The sequence below is a fragment of the Lissotriton vulgaris genome, chromosome 3_2 (assembly GCF_964263255.1).
Source record: "Lissotriton vulgaris chromosome 3_2, aLisVul1.2, whole genome shotgun sequence".
Classification (NCBI taxonomy): domain Eukaryota; kingdom Metazoa; phylum Chordata; class Amphibia; order Caudata; family Salamandridae; genus Lissotriton; species Lissotriton vulgaris.
Window position 1 is genome coordinate 48,753,118 of NC_141690.1, and position 18,859 is coordinate 48,771,976.

The window sequence follows — 18,859 nt, forward strand, 5'->3', positions numbered from 1 at the left end:
CATATTCGACCTTACACTGTTCAACATGATGAAGTACAATATTATGCTAAGATCAGTGCACCTTGTATTTATTGTATCAAAAATATTTATTTTATTTTCCCGCCCCGTCCGCACTGTTTTCTTCTGGGGTATGCTATATCCTACCCACCATGTTCTGAACCTTTTCCATTACGTATTATAGCCATTTTCTAATTCTGCAATTGCACCAACATACTTCTCTTTAGCTCACCATAGGATGACAAAACAGGCTCTCTCCCCATGTCACTTTGCTAAGAATAGTGGTTTGTGACATATGGTCATAAGGAATTCACAAATAATATCTGACGATCACACACAGATCGACCGGATTAATTTCTGGAGTGCAATCAATCAGATAGGATTGACACCAATCATTCTGATAATGTTGCACGAAATAGGGCAGGCACATGGAATTGAAACTTGTGCACAATATGGGCCACTTAAAAGCAAAATAGAACTTCCAATATGGCGGCTCAACTTAGTCACTACTTGGGACTGCGCCTCACAACACTTTTCCCAGCTTTTTTATACGCAGGCCATTTCCGGTTCCCATTACTCACAGCGGCCAGACGAGGAGCCAGTGTCGTATGCTATCACGTTTGTGCGCTACACAGGTATGGAAGGCACGAAATTCAAAGATTGAAACTTTCCATAACATTAGCCATTATGGATATAAATGTGCGTTCTTTGTTTACAGTGCCACAACAAGCTGAATATTGGATGCTCGTTTTATACCAAACCACTAACACCACGCAATATAACCCGATTGTCAGGTAAGTTGTTATCAGACTCATTTTAATCTTGCACTCACCGGGGGGAGATCTTCTTTCTTTCATATTTACAATACTGGGACACGAGTCACAGATACAGTTAGGATACAATACGAGCACGGAATGCTCACATAGCTATGAACTTAAAACTACTCAATGGAAATCAGGAGATAGTCATGAAAAGTACGGTGCTAATACACTGAGGAGCCACTGTGATAAAATCTATATATGTGCACTCCTAGATCTAACACAACAATAATGAGTATTCTTAAAAATTACCTTTTAGCGGGAATTGAAAATTAGAAGTTGGAAGCCTACAATATTTTCCCTGGCTAAATAACAGCCAGAATGGAAATATAACCGGCAGAAAGGTAGGACCCAGATAATGAATTTGGGTGCTATAATACAAAAATATTTTGAAATAAATTCATAAGTTGATACATGTTCCTAAATAAGCTTTTATTATTAATATTTTCTCAGATCAACACAGGTAGGCCTGCCACCCATTTTTTCTTTGCAAACAAATGGTACTCACATTGCAACACTATAAAAAGACTGATTATGAGCACTCCCTTCCCCTCAGTAACTAATGATTCGACGGAGTGGATATTGATCAGTGCACTAAGCCCCACAATCTCACACAGAAATTACTATAAACCGAAATGTATATCTCACCATCTTCATTTTTTACCCTACAATTGTATGCAGTATTGTTAGAGGTATGGCCATATAAGGTTGCAAGTATATAGCACATAATGTGTTACATCTAAGCCAAATTGTTGGTGATTATTGATAGAAATTGAGGTTGGGTGCCATTTAAATTCACCAATTTGTGATAGAATGTTTTTTCCAAGACACAAAGGTATATACACTTGCACATGTCTTTCCAGCCCTGAGGAAGTTGTGGGTCTCAATCTCAGTCAATGAAACACCTGTTGGCTGGATCAACCACAGTGAGAAAATAAATGAAAAGAATTTCTGTATAACCAGTACTGTAGTATGTTTGTAATTTATCACTATGAAAACTGATAACCATAGTAGGTGTGTTTGGGCGTGCAGATATGTTTTTCAATAAGTTAGGCCACTAATGTCAGGGACCGGTTCCTCAGAAACGATGGACTCAAGATTCATCTTTCTGGCAGCACTGACTCTGGGTTTTGTATTTCATGAGAGTATTGATGTGGCTGAACGGGGGAACAGAAGTTAGAATGGGTACTGCAGGGAAGGAGACCTGGAAGAAAAAAAGGTTAGTCAACAGTTCTTTGTTTTTACATTTCAAACAAGAAAAGGCTGGTTGTATTCACTAAGGTAGCAATGTCCAAATTACAGTTTGTTATGTTAAATAACACAACGTTCTTGATATTCCTGAATCAAAAGCTGTTACAGTTCTTTTCAAGGCTCACTGTGAGCTCCCAAAATAAGCCTGTATATCCAAAGACAAATCTCTACTGAGGGAGGACTAGGAGATTTTTCCCAATGAGTTTCTCATGCTATCACCTTCCCCAACCACTCGTGCAGACCTAAACATACCCACCAACTTGCCCCTATACTGAAGTGCTGTTTTTTCCCAGTTCGTCAGAAGAATTTCTGCTCAAGCACCAAAAGACAATACCTCATCCGATCAGCTGGAGAAGGTGAGTGGGGCCTGAAAATACATCATCAGAGAGTGAAGTGGCAGGAAACACATGCAGCCTTCATCTGTACAAAGACTGGAACAGCTCTCTGAAATCAAGAAAAATCTATTGGGTGTTTGGACCTTCAATGTGAAAGCCCCTTTTAAAACCAAATATGAATAGTAAGCGCTGCTGAAAGGACACAGCCTCTTTAACCCCTTCCATGCTCATGACGAGCTGAGCTCGTCATGAGGCACGGTTGAGCTGTGCTGATGACGACCTGAGCTCGTCATGAATAAAGGGGCTTTTAAAAAAGTCAGCACCGGAGGGGAAAACCCTTAGCAGCCAAGTGGTTAAATAGAGGTGCCATCTCAGAAGGCAGTGCATGTTCCAGGACTGACACCTTCTGCCAAAGGGAAATAACAAATGAGTCATCAGAGTCAGCACAAACAAATAAGTTACACAGTGAAGCCCCTTACTGGCATGAGTGTTCAAGCACACAAAACTATACCAATAAAGACATTACAGAAATGCAACAAATCTTGATATTTAAGCATTGCAACCTTATTGGTATAAATATGCTAATGAGATGGACTTTTACTACTATTTGTAATATGTGCGGCAAGGTGATCATGATGTCTAATCTGAACAAAACATGGATCATGAAATCTGGATGCAGAAAGACTTGGGTTTGTTGGTCGATTAATGATGTCAAACCCAAGTTAGTAAAAGCTACTGTGTCTTTAAATATTCAGGCAACAAAGAAAGGTTTTAAGCTTTTTAACCATTGTTTTGGATGGTATTTGGTTTAATGATATACGTGTTGGAAGAAAACAACAAGGTAACGAATAGGAATTGGAAGGAGATGATATGAAATGCTATTCAGTCACTTTTTTAACCCCATGGCTGCCAGGTCTTTTCACCCCATGCCGCGCCCTTTTTTGGTCATTTTGGACGATTGCTCTTAGTCCCCCATTCCTTTATGTCCACATTAGGTATCCATGCCAAATTAGCACCCTTTTCTTACAATATCCTTAGGATTCCAGTGGTCCTCAGGGTTTGTAGATTCCTCTAGATGGGAAATAGAAATTCAGCAAAATACAGCTTGATTTTCTTATCTAGGACCCCTGAATTGGAATAAACTTCAGAGAGACCTTGGCCTAACCAGTGATATCGCTGCTTTCAAAAAGAAACTCAAAACCTGGCTTTTCACTTATTCAGACTAGGTTTTAAATCGGTGCCTTAGCCTTGAGTGCTGGGACACTCATTGAGTAGCTGTGCACTGTACAAATTGTAATAACATATAACATAAACTTTGGGATTTTTGAGAAAAATGGGAAAGTGCTGGAGAAGACAGCGTCTGCTTTTTGCACCTGCAAATGGTATCAATGAAGGATTTGTGGTGATAAATTTACCATTTACCCAGGAACAAGCAGACTTTTGTCAGAAAACCAACATTTCTACACCGTTTTGTCATTTTACTGGGAGATATCTGACAACATCCTTCCAGTTAGTGGTAGAAATGAGTGTGAAACCAGTTATGGATCCCAGAAAGCTATACTTTTCTGAAAAGAAGATAGAATTCCAAATTCAGTAAAGATTTATTTGTGGACCTCTTTCAAGACTTTCCTATAAAAAGTAACAGTTGAAATAAAAAAAAGATTGGAATTGAGTTAAAAAACACAGCCATTTGGGCCTACATTGTTACCTGTACCTTCTTCTAGCAATGCTAGATAGATTCTTAAAATAAATAAACTGTTTTGTCTGCAGGACCCTTTTGGTTGATGGGGATATATCTGGCTTGTAGGTTCACCAAGAACCCGAGGTATCCAGAGCCAATAACTGAGCTGCACCTTGCAATGATTTTTCATTGTGTACTGGATATACAGCAATTCATTTAGTAAAATATATAGAGTGAAAAATAGGTATCAAGGAAACCTATGTATTTCCAAATTGGGGAAAAAATATACAGTTTAGAAGCAGTGATTATTTGCGCATCTCTGAATTTGTGGGTAGCCATACTAGCATGTGAATTAGGGGGCATTTTTCAAAATGTTTTCTTTTTTAAAGAATGTCTTACATTTGGAAGGCAGAAATGCAAAAAAAACAACTGGTAATAATATTTGTTCTACTATTCTGTGTTTCCCTAAGTCTCATGATGAAAATGGCACCTCACTTCTGTGGGTAGGTCTAGTTCCAGTGCCAGGAATGGGTCAAAATGTAGCATTAACACTTAAACAATTTGCCACTGAAAACAGACCCTTTTTTTGCAATGTACCTAGCTGTGGATTTTGATCCCTAGATCAACCTACCAAACCTGTATAGTTTTGAGAACTAATGACCGAGGGGAATCCAGGATAGGGTGGCTTGTGTGGCTCTCACTAGGTTCTGTTACCCAGAATCTCTGGCAAACTTCAACTTTTGTAAAAACAAAAAAATAAAAATTGTCCTCATATTTCTGTGATGGAAAGTTCTGGAATCTGTGGGAAGCCACAAACTTCAAGTGTTACAATAAAAAAGTGCTTCACTTGTGTGGGTGGCCTAGTGCCCGCATCAGAAAAATACCCAAAATGCAATGTGGACAAATCAAATATTTCCACCCAAAAATAATTTTTTTAATGCAAAATACCTACCTGTGGATTTTGGACCCTAACTCAGACAGCCCCTAAGGAAACCTCGCAGACCTGTACATATTTGAAAACTGAACAACCAGGGCAATCCAAAAGGGGGTGACTTTTGCAGCTCTCATCAGGTCACGTTACCCAGAATCCCTTTCAAACCTCAGAATTTGTTTAAAACACATCATTTCCCTCATATTTCTCTGATGGAAAGTTCTCTAATCTGTGAGGAGCCACAAACTTCCTCCCACCCAACAATTCCCCAAGTCTACAGAGAGAAAAATATAACCTCATGTGTGTGTGAGTAGGCCTAGTTCCTGTGACAGGGAACGGCCCAAAGTGCAACGTAGACACAGCACATTTTTCTACTGAAAACAGACCATTTTTTTGCAACGGAGCTAGCAGTGGAGTTTGGGCCCTTGCTCAGTAGGCATCTAGGGAAATCTAGTAAACCTGTAAAATGTTTAAAACTAGACAAACATGGGAATCCAGGACGGGGTGACTTGTGTGGCTCTCACCAGGCTCTATTACCCAGAATCACTTGCAAACCTCAAACACATTTTCCTCACAATTCTTTGATGGAAAGTACTGGAATCTGTGGGGAGCCACAACATTCCAAACACCCAGCAATCCGACAAATAGCACAATAAAAATGGTACCTCACTTATGTTGGTAGTCCTAGTACCTGCAAAAGGAAATGGTCCAAAACGTACCGTTGGAGACCTCATAATTATTGATCACAAAGACATTGTTTTGCGAGGGAGTCACCTGCGCTTTTGGTCCCAGGCTCGGCCATTTAGGGAATCCTACTACACTCAGACATTTCTAAAAACTAGCCACCCGCAGGAGTCGAGGGAGGTGTGGATTGTGTGGATCCCCCAACATTTTCTTATCTAGAATCCCCTGCAAACCTCAAACAATCCAATTTTCCTCACATATATGTGTGCCAGGAGTACAAGGGTGTGAGATCACCGTGCCGGCACAAATTTGCCACCAGCCAGAGTTTCCCTTAGTCTCCCAATGAAAATGATACTTCACTTGTGTAGGTGCCCAAAGCAGAGTCAGCCTGATAACTTATTTTTTTTTAAACTGCCCTTTTGGACCCACTTTGGTTCCCCTTCTGCTTTTCATTTTACATGTTTTTAATTTCTCTGCTTTTGGCACCCACACAAGTGAAGTGTAATTTTTATCAGGAGACCAAGGGGAATGCTGGGTGGGTTATAATTTGTGTCGGTACAGTGATCGCACAACTTTTCAACACAGAAATCTGTGGAAAGTATGACTATTTAGCTAAATTGATGGTTTGCAGGGTATTCTAGATATTAAAACACTAGATGATTCACACAAGCAACACTGCCAGCCAAGCACCATCCATGCACACCACCAGCCAAGTGCCATCACTGTACACTACCATACACGCACATCGCCAACCAAACGACAGTCCACGCATTCCACCAGCCAAGTTGTGGTATTTGGGTTCCCAAGGCCTACATGCTCCGCAGAATACCCATTACACCGAAAGAACTTTTGGCACGGAAACTGAAAAGTACAAAAGACAAGTTTATCAAGACCCCATGGGGTGGTGGTACATTCCTACAGCCCCCTTCGGCAATGCAAGAAGTATCACACCGAACGTTGGTGCGAGTCCTTCTTTTATACAATTTACAAGCAATAAAAGGTAGGAGGTACAAAGTTACAAAGTTTAGGTACATATATGGTTTGGGTGCGGTGCCCCGCCCTGGGCACCGCACCCAAACTGACGAACCACGCACGCAACCTGGGCTTCATCCTGAACTCCTCCCTCTCCATGACCAGGCAAGTCAACGCCGTCTCCTCGTCGTGCTTCAACATCCTGCGCATGCTTCGGAAGATCTTCTGGTGGATCCCCACGGAGACCAGGAAGACCGTCACCCAGGCCCTCGTCACCAGCCGACTGGACTACGGCAACGCACTCTACGCCGGAACCACCGCCAAGATCCAGAAGAGACTCCAGCGCATCCACAACGCCTCAGCCAGACTCATCCTCGACGTCCCACGACACAGCCACATCTCCGGACACCTAAGAGACCTGCACTGGCTCCCGGTCAACAAGAGAATCACCTTCCGCCTCCTTACCCACGCTCACAAAGCTCTCCACGATCAAGGCCCGAGCTACCTCAACGACCGCATCAACTTCTACGCTCCCAAACGCCACCTCCGATCTGCCAGCCAGGCCCTCGCCGCCGTCCCACGCATCCGTAGAGCCACCACAGGAGGAAGGTCCTTCTCCTACCTGGCCGCCAAGACCTGGAACTCCCTCCCGGCCGACCTGCGCCTGACCCAAGACCACCTCTCCTTCAGGAAGAAGCTCAAGACCTGGCTGTTCGAGCAGTAGCGCCCCCCCCCCCAAGCGCCTTGAGACCCTACGGGTAGGTAGTGCGCTCTACAAATGTCTTGATTGAATTTTTGGAGCACAGCAAACGCATGGGAGGGATTACAACTCCACTGGTCAGTTTGGCAGAACATTCCTGAGGGGTGACTGGTCAGTCGGAACTGCGCATGTACAGGCTTGACCGTTACTAAAAATAGCCTGTTGCTGGGCAAACTCGAGTGGTCAGCGGCACGGACAAAGGACTAAAGGGCATGCTGACCACGAGGCCGCTCATTCCCTAAAATGGCCGCCGTAACATTCAAAATGGCGTTTTCGAATAAGGCCAAGTTAAGGGAAATAACGTGTAGCAAAGCTAAGCGCTAACCCAGCCATTGTCAGATTACGACAGACGACCCTTTTAGCGTTTAGCTGAAGCTACCTCATAGTGAACATAGTCGGGATACTCATCTTTGATATCAATTGACATAATTTGAGCTACTTCTTCATGAAGCATTAATTCTTTTTGGGCAAGAGCTCGTCTAGATGGAATACAGGCTGATAAACACATAAAACATAATGCAGGGCCACATTGTATACATAAACACAAGAAGAAGAATATCCCAACTATGATAGATAAAATCGTCAGTAGCTTCCAGCCCCATGTACTAAGCATTGACCAGAACCACCCTGAAAGGGTCCATGTACCATTGTCCAGGTGTATTTCAGCAGCGATTTTGTGGAGTTTTGATATGGCATCATATACAGATGGCGAGTTGTCAGGCACGTAAACACAGCAGCTACTTCCGATAATTCTACATGCCCCCCCTCGATCGGCTAGAACTACATCAAGAACCATCCGGTTCTGAAGTGTAACAAATCTGGATATTTGAAGTTCTTCCGTTATATTTCCCAATGCAAAAGCGGTATCATTAGCTACAGCCTCAACAACACAGGTCAGTCGTCGTATTTTCCGACTATTCAGAGAAGCCCCCACAAAGGAAAACAAACCCAAATTGAAATCTACATATTGTTGTAAGGCAGTATCTGTCTGGTCAATGTCTTCCAGGACTACAGCACGTTTGACTCTATTTAACACAAAGTCATGATATAGAATATAGTCATTATGGTACATTGGTGGGGCAATGAATACAGAGGGCAATACAAAAGAGATATAACATGTACCTAGCCATCCTAACGGGAGCTGATGATAGCCTTTATTTCCACAAATGAAATATGTATTTCGAGATGCCACAAATGATATGCCATTCGGACTGTCAAATGTAAGTGTGGTGTTACAGTCACTTTTTCCAACCGGGATTGTACCTTTATTTCGTATACACAGATCCGCCTTAGTGTCAATGACATTTATAACATGAGAACTGGACATATTAATGTTCCTTTGGTTACTGTAAACCCGGGGTGCAGAGACATTATCGGGACGGTACTCCTCCCATTCGAACCGAGTACCTTCAGCTTGTGGATAGCCATCCCGGTCATGGTAACATATTTTATTTAAACGGAACAGCACCCCCCCTTTTGTTGGCCAGCGCAAAGTGAATAGAAGAGTATACCAAGCATTGCAGGAACCATTATGGGAAAACAGGAGTGGGATGAGCGGTGTGCCCCCTTTCTTCTGATGCCCGGGCAACATCCCACACATCCAACAGTTAGAAGTGTTCGTCATATTATGAGTATGATGCAAGATTTGAATGAAGCTATTGTTCAAATAAGTCTGTCGGTGCCGTTCTTCATGGTAGGGTAAGGTGAAATGAAAATGTTCTGATGGAGCCGGGGTAGTTGGCAGCAAATGTTCTCGTACAGGCACCACAAGTTCTACTACCCAGGCTATCACTGCTATCACCACAATTGTCAGTACGAACAAGATGGCACCAAGAATTCTCTTGTCTCGTGTTGCAGAAGACGCCATAGTTCAAAGAGTTCACAATGTCTCAAATACACAACTAAAAAAATAAAACGTTAGTGCTGAGCTCCGAGGTAGCCGTTGTTTTCTTCTCCGGGGTCAAGACGGGTGTCGCTACTCTTGGCAGAACTGATCCCCCCCCTTGGGATTCCCGGCTTCCGTTTCAAAACCCCCAGAGCGGTAACCAACCAGTCTCGCATCAAAAAAAAAATCTTCCTCCTATCTGGGCCGCAGATCGTAGCGCCGTCGTCCAGAAACAGTGTGGTCCGGGAAGGCTCCCTCAGATTCGGCCGACGTCACAGCTGGGCTCTTTTCTTCATCCAAGATATCTCTGTAGTTGGACAGCACAGTAGGATTCACCAGGTCCGGAGAGACACGACGGCAGTGAGTTGAATGCACCCACCGCTTCCTATTGGTCACTCGCACAGCCGTTCGAGTTGTGAGCAGGACTTGCTCGGGGCCACGCCACCTCGGTTCCAAGCTGTTCGCTCTCTCAAACGACTTAATCATGACATAATCTCCAGGACGAAGATTATGAGCCTCTCCAATGGAATTGTCAGGGAGCGCTTCTCGAACCTGTTGGTGAATAGAAAGTAAATCATTTGTTAATCGTGCCAAATAATCGTTCATCATTATACAAGGCACATCATGTAACAATCGCGGCTTAGGAACTCCCCATATATTCATAGGCCTTCCAAACACCACTTCATACGGTGTGAGGCCAGTTCGAGAGTGGGGCACTGATCTAAGAGAGAGTAATGCTAGCGGCAAGGCATCCGGCCACTTCAATGACGTGGACGCCACAATCTTAGCCAGTTTCAATTTCAACGTGGCATTGTACCGCTCGACAAGACCTGCTGACTGAGGGTGGAACACAGCATGAAACTTTTGCTGGATCCCCAGTCCCTTTAGCACATACTCCACAATTTTCCCGACAAAATGAGGACCATTATCGCTCCACAAAAATTTGCAAACTCCAAATCGAGGGAAGTACTCCTTGAGCAGAACCTTAGCTGTTGTCAAAGCGGTATTATCTTTCGTGGGGAAGGCCTCAACCCATTTGCTAAAAGCACACACCACCACTAAGACATACTTAAGGTTATTGCAACGCTCAAGCTGGATGTAATCCATTTGAAGTACCTCGAATGGTGCAGAAGGTGGAACGAACCCTCCTTTCGGAGTATGCGTCCCTTTTGCAGGATTGTGCTGTAAACATATCAAACAGGTCTGCACTACTCTCTTGGCAGTATTGGCAATCTCAGGATGCTCCCAAACTCGTGTTAACAGTCGAGTGATTGCAAGGGCCCCCACATGTGTCAATCCATGTGTCATCTGGACCATCGCTTGCAAGTAAGCTGCAGGCAATTTCCATCTCTCCATGTCCTTGCTCCTCCAACAACCCTCGTCATCTAGTACCCCTTCTGCTGCCCATGCTACAAGTTCTGCTTCAGTCGCTGATTTTTGGATGTCTAGTATCTCCGCTCTAGCATCATGCCATCGCTCGGCCTGCGACTTCACTACATACATGGGGGAGTCATTTCGTGACATAGCTGTTTGTCTTGCTATATTGTCTGCAAAGGCATTGCCTTGTCCCACTTTGACAGTGACCCTTTTATGTGCACTGCATTTGATTATCGCTACTTTCTTTGGACAAAGCAACGCGTTTAGGAGATCACGCACTAGTTCTCCGTGCATAATGTGTACTCCATGAGAGGTCAAAAACCCACGCTCTCTCCAGAGTAAGCCGAAGTCATGTGCTACTCCGAAGGCGTACCGACTATCTGTGTAGATGTTCACACATAAGCCAGCACTCAGTTCACAGGCTCTTGTCAAGGCTATCAGCTCCGCTGCTTGGGCTGATATCTGGGGTATTCGTGCTGTTTCTACCACTGTCTTAAGCGTCGTGATCGCATATGCTGCAGACGTCGTGCCATCTGGCAGCCTCAAACACGATCCATCAACCCACAGTTCCCCGTCCACATCTGGAAGTGGCATATCCTGTAAGTCGACACGACCCTTTGTTTGTTCCTCGGTCAGGAAAACACAATCATGGTGTTTTTCCTCCTGGCCCTCTTCAACCGGATAAGGCAATAAAGTAGCAGGGTTCAGGGTAGCACATCTTTTCAATGTGATATGTGGCGCCAGGAGTGTGAGCTCATATCCTGTTAAACGTGCGCTCGTAAGATACTGAGTCTTTGTTTGATTTAACAGGGCATCTACTGCATGGGGAACTAGCACCAACAGTTTGTGCGATAAAACTATTCCCTCACTCTGCCGTATAGCTACTGCTGTCGCTGCAACTGCTCGGAAGCACCCAGGTAACCCTCGTGCTACAGGATCAAGAATGGCTGAGAAGTACGCATATGGCCTCTGCTTGTCCCTGTGTGCCTGCACTAACACTGATAATGCGCACCCATCTTTCTCGTGCACGTGCAATGTGAAAATCTTTGTGTAATCTGGTGTACCTAACACGGGTGCAGAGCAAAGGGCCTGTCTCAATTGTTCAAAAGCATTTTGACATTCATCTGTCCATTCAAGGGGCATTGGTGTAGTTTTGGACAGTAACGCTAACAACGGTTTTATAATGTGCGAAAACCCCATGATCCACTGTCTACAAAAGGACGTTAGTCCTATGAAGGCGCGTACATCTCTCTGAGTGCGGGGGACTGGCGTATCTAGAATAGCTTGAATTCGATCTGATGTTAATGCACGCCCCTCCTTAGACAAAAGATGACCGAGGTAGGTCACCTTGGGTCTACAGTATTGTAGCTTTTTCTTAGAGACTTTATGATTGTTCTGAGCCAAAAAGGAAAGCAAAGCAAGTGTATTCTCCTCACATTGTGCATAGGTGTCCGCAGCCAATAAAAGATCATCAACATACTGTATAAGGGCTACTCCGGATTGTAATTCAAAAGAGTCAAGCTGTCTCTTTAAAGCCTGGCTATAAATGCTGGGGCTCTCAGTGTAACCTTGGGGAACACGACAAAATCTATACGATTTATTATTTAACGTAAAGCCAAATAGGTATCTGCTGTCGGGATGAATGGGAATGGAAAAGAATGCGTTTTTAAGATCAATAACAGAAAAGGTTGTTGCTGTTGGGGGGACCAATGTAAGCAATGTCATGATGTCAGACACCACCAGGTATTGGGGAATGACAATTTTGTTAATTTCTCTCAAATCAATAATAAATCGATAGACCTTGTTGTCAGTGTCTTTCTTAAGGATCGGAAGAATAGGGCTGTTACAAACATTGTAAGGAACTTCCTCCACCACTCCTGCAATGATCAAATCCTGAACAATATGCGTCAGAGCAAGTTCACCTTTCCTAGAGATCTTATACTGAGGTACACGTGGCAAAAGTACTCCCTCCTTGACAGTAATTCGAATAGGTGGAATAAGCATCTGTCCCACATCCGTATCTGATGTCGTCCATAACGTGTGTGGGAGAGAGGCTAATGCTTCAATTTCCTTCATTGTACAAAATCTGTCTGAATCTGGGTAATTGTCGTTCAAAATAACCCGCACTCCTTCAGGAGCGCAGCGTATCGTCGCTCGAAAGTATTTGAGCAGATCAATGCCTGGAGTGTGAGGGGACAACAAAAATGGACAAAAGCTGAAAAATTTGTCAATACAAAGTGCAAGAGGTTGTGATAATGGGCTAGGAGAGGGTGTGCCATCAAACCCTATACTTGTTATCGTTTCGCCAGACAGGGGAGCACTTGGAACCAAGTTTTTGGACAAAGCACTACGAGTAGGCCCTGTGTCAACTAAAAACTGATCAGTAGAACCCAAAATGCCCGCTGATACATATGGACCTCTTTGATCTACTGGCACTTCAACTGATTCCGTACCCCATCCTACGCAATCCTATGCATGCACATAATCCTGATGCTCCCCATTCTCACCCTCCGATATCTGATATTGATTCCATCTATCAAAGGTATTTCGTTCATCCTGGCCACGACCCCTCGCTTCAAACCTACCACGATCACTTCTGCCACCTCTCGCTCCTGAATAACTATTCCTCGACCTTCCACCTCCTCGACCACGCTGGCTACGTTGCTCACGAAGCACCGGACAATCTTCAGCCCAATGCCCAAACTCTTTACAATATGCACATTGGTCCTCAGCAATGTCGGTATGACCGTATGACGCATTACCCCCTCCTCGCCTGCCTCTATCATTCCCTCTAAATTGCACACCGCGAACCTGTGCCAACATCACCTTCGTTTTCAATTCCTTCGTTTTCTTATCAACACTTTCTTTAGCCTCTAATTCCTGCCGCTTGTAATACTGAGCCATAGTTAACAAAGACGCAGGGGTCGCCGTGGTCCAGGAACTTTCACTTGTCTTTAACCGCTTTGCAATCTCCGGTAGGAGATTAGCCACATACTTATCAACAAACAGATGCCTACCCGTATCATCTGTTAACAATTGACCACTGTAATCATGAAACGCTTCTTCAAAACGTGTAAAGAAATCTGATACCGATTCATCAGGCTTTTGTTTGCATGAAGCTAGCATAGTCCAATCGATCTTTTTAGGAGGAACAAGCGTTTTTAGTTTGTTCAAAATAGCCGCTGGGAGTTCTAAAATTAAATCACATGGTTTGCATGCAGGTTCCCTGTCTAAGTCAGCCTGGCTTATCTCTTTCCAAGTTGCCCCAAACATTGTTTGATCATTAGTTTTACGAATCGACCTCCACATATCAGGCGGAAGAATTAACCCAAAGAAAAGATCTATATCAACAAGAGTCATAACACAAGAGGAAATGGTCCCCTCCACCCCTTCATAGAATGCGGCCGGATTCTTACGGAGATCAGGTAAAGCATTTTTCAATGCCATAACATCTGCTCTATTCCAAGGCGTATACACCCAATTATATACAAAATACCCCTTTGAATTTGCCGACGTTTTATCATCATCTGTACCGTCCCCTTTAGGGGGAACATACAAAGGTGCAGCTTCACGCATAGGCATAACATGCACTTTAGAATTCTTATCTGAGCCCCGGAGAGAACACTCTTTGGACTGTTCCATCGACCCCGGCACGGACTCGTTAGCTTTTTTCCCTTCTTCCCGCCATCTGGACGCCTCATCCCGTAGCTGGAGCAGTCGCGTGAAAAAGTCATCTGCATCTGTAAGAACAAATACACCTTTATCCAAATTCTCACGATGAACTGACATATCCTTAGGTTCTAGGGTCTCTGAATGTTTACGAAATCGAGTAATAACTTCTTCTGCAAGAGTATTCAAAAAACACATCAATTCTCGTTCTGTCCACTTATTCTTTTCAGCTACAACTTCTGACACAGTTATCTGATTCAGATTTAGCTTTCTAGCAAAACTACGCAAATCCGCGGCTCTCTGCGCAGATAACCTGACACTCGACTTATCCGTCTTATCCGACTTATCTCGTTCTTCATCACCAGAATCTTCAGTCGGAGCCGTAGGCTGAAAGTACAGAGGCGGAGATCGATCTAATAACGAAAAATCATCAATTTCATTATTAAGGACAGGATAAAGCGGTCGTCGAATAGGAAATTGACCAGTCGTTTGCAAATTACGTTCCCGTGCCTCCCTCTCTTTCTTCTCCTGCGCCTCCTTTTCCTCAAGCTGTAAAGCTTTATCTCGAGCAGCCTTGCGCTGCTCTTTGTCCGCCAAGGCAACCTCACGCTTCATTCGTTCACGCACCGCTTTCTCCCACATTCGCACACAATCAAACATGTCCTGTCTAGACCTGCGCTGAAACAAACATTGCTCCACAAACTGAACCTTTCGCAAATCAAACGACCCATGTAGTGGCCATTGCAACTCGGGATCAGTCCTAGTGTATTTATGCCATAATTTACTGTACAGTATAGGGGGAAGGCCAAATTTCACATACATCTCACGATTGGGAGTTCCCTCTGGGGGAGCCGGCTGAGATTCCGCGAACCTATATGTGGTATCATTTCCAAGACAGCACATCCCTCGGAGTGTGCTTAAAACAGGCATGTTCAAAAAGTACCACGAAAGCGTGATACCGTAAAAAATGGCACTTACAGTAATTCACACAAATGTGCCGCTCAGAGTACAAACAACGTTAGAGAAACATCTCTACATGCCTGCCTATGTGAAGTGCACTACACATATATATATTCAAAGTTCACAAAGTCAAAATGTTAGCTAACTCAAATCGTAGTCACAATCATAGAACTTCAGTAAGCGTCCATAGACTACCTTACCAATCACAAATCTTACCCGATCTCAAATATCCAGATTCCAACTGCCAAGGTCTTTGATAGAATCAGCCAAACGAGCACTGTACAGCAACACAGACGATCAGGATCTCAGTCGGAGACCGGCGCCACCTGGATGGTCAGATCAGAAGGAAGGGAAGAAAACACCGTGGGTGCCAAGACTCGGGTCACTCAGTGGCAGCGTACGCGTCCATGGCGAGTTTCCTATCCTTCGTCACGACCTCTCCTTCGGGCATCCGAGTCGCCGATGAGTCCCTTCGTGGTCGCCAATTAGTGGTATTTGGGTTCCCAAGGCCTACATGCTCCGCAGAATACCCATTACACCGAAAGAACTGTTGGCACGGAAACTGAAAAGTACAAAAGACAAGTTTATTAAGACCCCATGGGGTGGTGGTACATTCCTACAGCACCCTTCGGCAATGCAAGAAGTATCACACCGAACGTTGGTGTGAGTCCTTCTTTTATACAATTTACAAGCAATAGAAGGTAGGAGGTACAAAGTTACAAAGTTTAGGTACATATATGGTCATTTTTGGAGCACAGCCAACTCATGGGAGGGGTTACAACTCCACTGGTCAGTTTGGCGGAACATTCCTGAGGGGTGACTGGTCAGTCGGAACTGCGCATGTACAGGCTTGACCGTTACTAAAAATAGCCTGTAGCTGGGCAAACTCGAGTGGTCAGCGGCACGGACAAAGGACTAAAGGGCATGCTGACCACGAGGCCGCTCATTCCCTAAAATGGCCGCCGTAACATTCAAAATGGCGTTTTTGAATAAGGCCAAGTTAAGGGAAATAACGTGTAGCAAAGCTAAGCGCTAACCCAGCCATTGTCAGATTACGATAAAGTGACAGTCCACACAAACAGCCAGACATGTGCCATCCATGCAGATCGCTAGCCAAGCAACAGGCCACAAAAACTGCCAGCCAAGTGCAAGTTCACTCACACTGCCAGCTAAGCACAAGTCCACACATATTACCAGCAAAATGCAGATACACTCACAGCCAGCCAAACACCAGTACAAGCAGACAATCAGTTGAGCTCCAGTTCACATACTCACAGAAGATTTTGCTAGTGTCTAGTGCTTTTCTGCTCCCTACAGCCAAGAAATATGCAGAAGCAGCCTAAATGTATTCACAAAAATAAAGGGGAGCAACTCTTGCCTAAGGGGACGCTCCCTGACATGCACATAAGAATGTCTCTGGTGCCTAGTCGGCTTACAGCCCCATGGGGCAGATCGGGGGCTGTTGACCATATCCGCCGTCGGTGGGGCAGAAAGACTGGGGCTATTCTTTGGGGGAGGGAGAGAGGGAGAGGGATTGGCATCACCCATCATGGGCAGCCCACACCTATGTTTTATTTATTTATTTATTTATTTATTTTTAAATCCATGGTGTATAGAGGGCTTTCTGCCCCCATGGGCAAATTGGGGGTAATAACCACCATCTGATCCCTTAAGGTGGGCAGAAAGACTGCCCCTTTTTTTGTTTGGGAGTGTGGGTATTGGCATGCCCATTTTGGGCAACCCGACCACTACATATTCAAAACAAAAAATCCCTGGTGCCTAGTGGGCTTTCTACCCTGGGGGTGAGACTGGGGGCTAAAACTCTCATCTGCCCGCCTGGGTGGCAGAAATACCTCTGCTTTTATAATTGTAGTTGGGGGCATAGCCTTGCCCTTTGTGTGCAGCCCCATCCCTCTTTTATAATAAAAATGAAATCCACAGTGTCTAGTGGGAAGAAGGACTGTCCCTTTTGTTTTGGGGTTGGGTATATTAGCATGCCCATTTTGGGCAGTCCAAACCACTCTTTTACATAGGGAAAAGAAACCCATGGTGTCTATGCATGTATATCATCACTACACTGAAAATAAATGCCTCCGGCAGCTGGAGAAGCTCTCCCCAAGCTCCAGAGGCTGAAAAAACAAAGGAAATCCCTCTGCTGTTTGAGGCAGAGGTATTTATAAAGAGTGTGCTTTGGATGTAATGGTTACATTGTTGGCCACGGAGTGCCACACACTTTGATGTAACCATTATGTCCAAGGCATGGAAGGGGTTAACCTAAGAAAGTGATGTCTCCAAGGTTTAATTAGCTGGCTAGGGGCAGACAGGCAGCAAGTATGCTACCAGCCAAATCATATATGTAATAGTTTCTAGCCTGAAACTCCCTTAGACTGGATTGATGGCCACTCAGTAATGGGAATGACTTTGCAGACATAAGGTGTTTAAAGTTATTCATCTAACCTATCTGTCAAAATTATTGATGTGGTACAGACACATGGCTATTTGGGCAGGTAATCGATTGTACAGGTCAAATAAGAAAAGTTTAATATAGTCAAAATCACAACATTTAGATTTTAATAGAGCTCTTTTAACCTTTTTGACGTTTATGACGAGCTCAGCTTGTCATGAAGCACAGTGGAGCTGTGCTCATGACGAGCTGAGCTTGCCATAACTGCCGCGGAATGTCTACTTCATTTGGATGCACTTAGTTGCACTTAGTTGGATGTACTTAGTTGGATGATTTTAAGCCATGTTTTTTAAGAATATTTTAATTGTACTCGAAATTTAGAAAAATCCCAAAACAATACAATTGTATGATGAAGCACATATAACACTTTACAGGCACACAGAAAAATAATTTTTAACCAAGAACATTTGATGCGACAAATGGTGATTAATTCTGGTTTGGATTTTGTATTGAAGGCTTGACAGTGACTAGTTTACTAAGGCTATTGTGATATACATTTTTGTCTGGTGTTGCTTTGTTATTGTATTTGCAGTAATATGTTTTTACCTATAGTAAAACAGATTTGAACTGAACATCTTATTGCACATGTAAGATGACTTATTAGTACAATGCATTCAATGAATGTCATGGTCTTCCTGCGATACTTTAGAATATTCAGTTTAGACATGATATTAGAAAATTGTGGATAAAAACAAAAAATGATTGTGGGTACCAAATTTGCATTATGCTTATGTAATGCAGTATTCTAGTAACAGTAACGTTTCTAGGATGAGTGTGGAAAATGTGCCATCTGGGAAAAGAACTAAAAGACGTAAACTCACCGACCTGTGCCCAAGTTCATATTTTCATAACAAAAGGAAAACCAATGTGTTATTCTCTCCATGGTGGATTGGGGATGGTTTATTAGTAGGAACAGCTAGTAAGCTAGTATTAACTCCATAATCACAAACAAGATCCAGTCAAATCTCAATAAATTAATCCTTGCTCAACCCTTGTAGCTTGGCAGACGAGTAGTCAGAGTTAACTTGGGCAACAGGAGCGTGAAGCATTATTATCACCAAAACAATAAATAGGT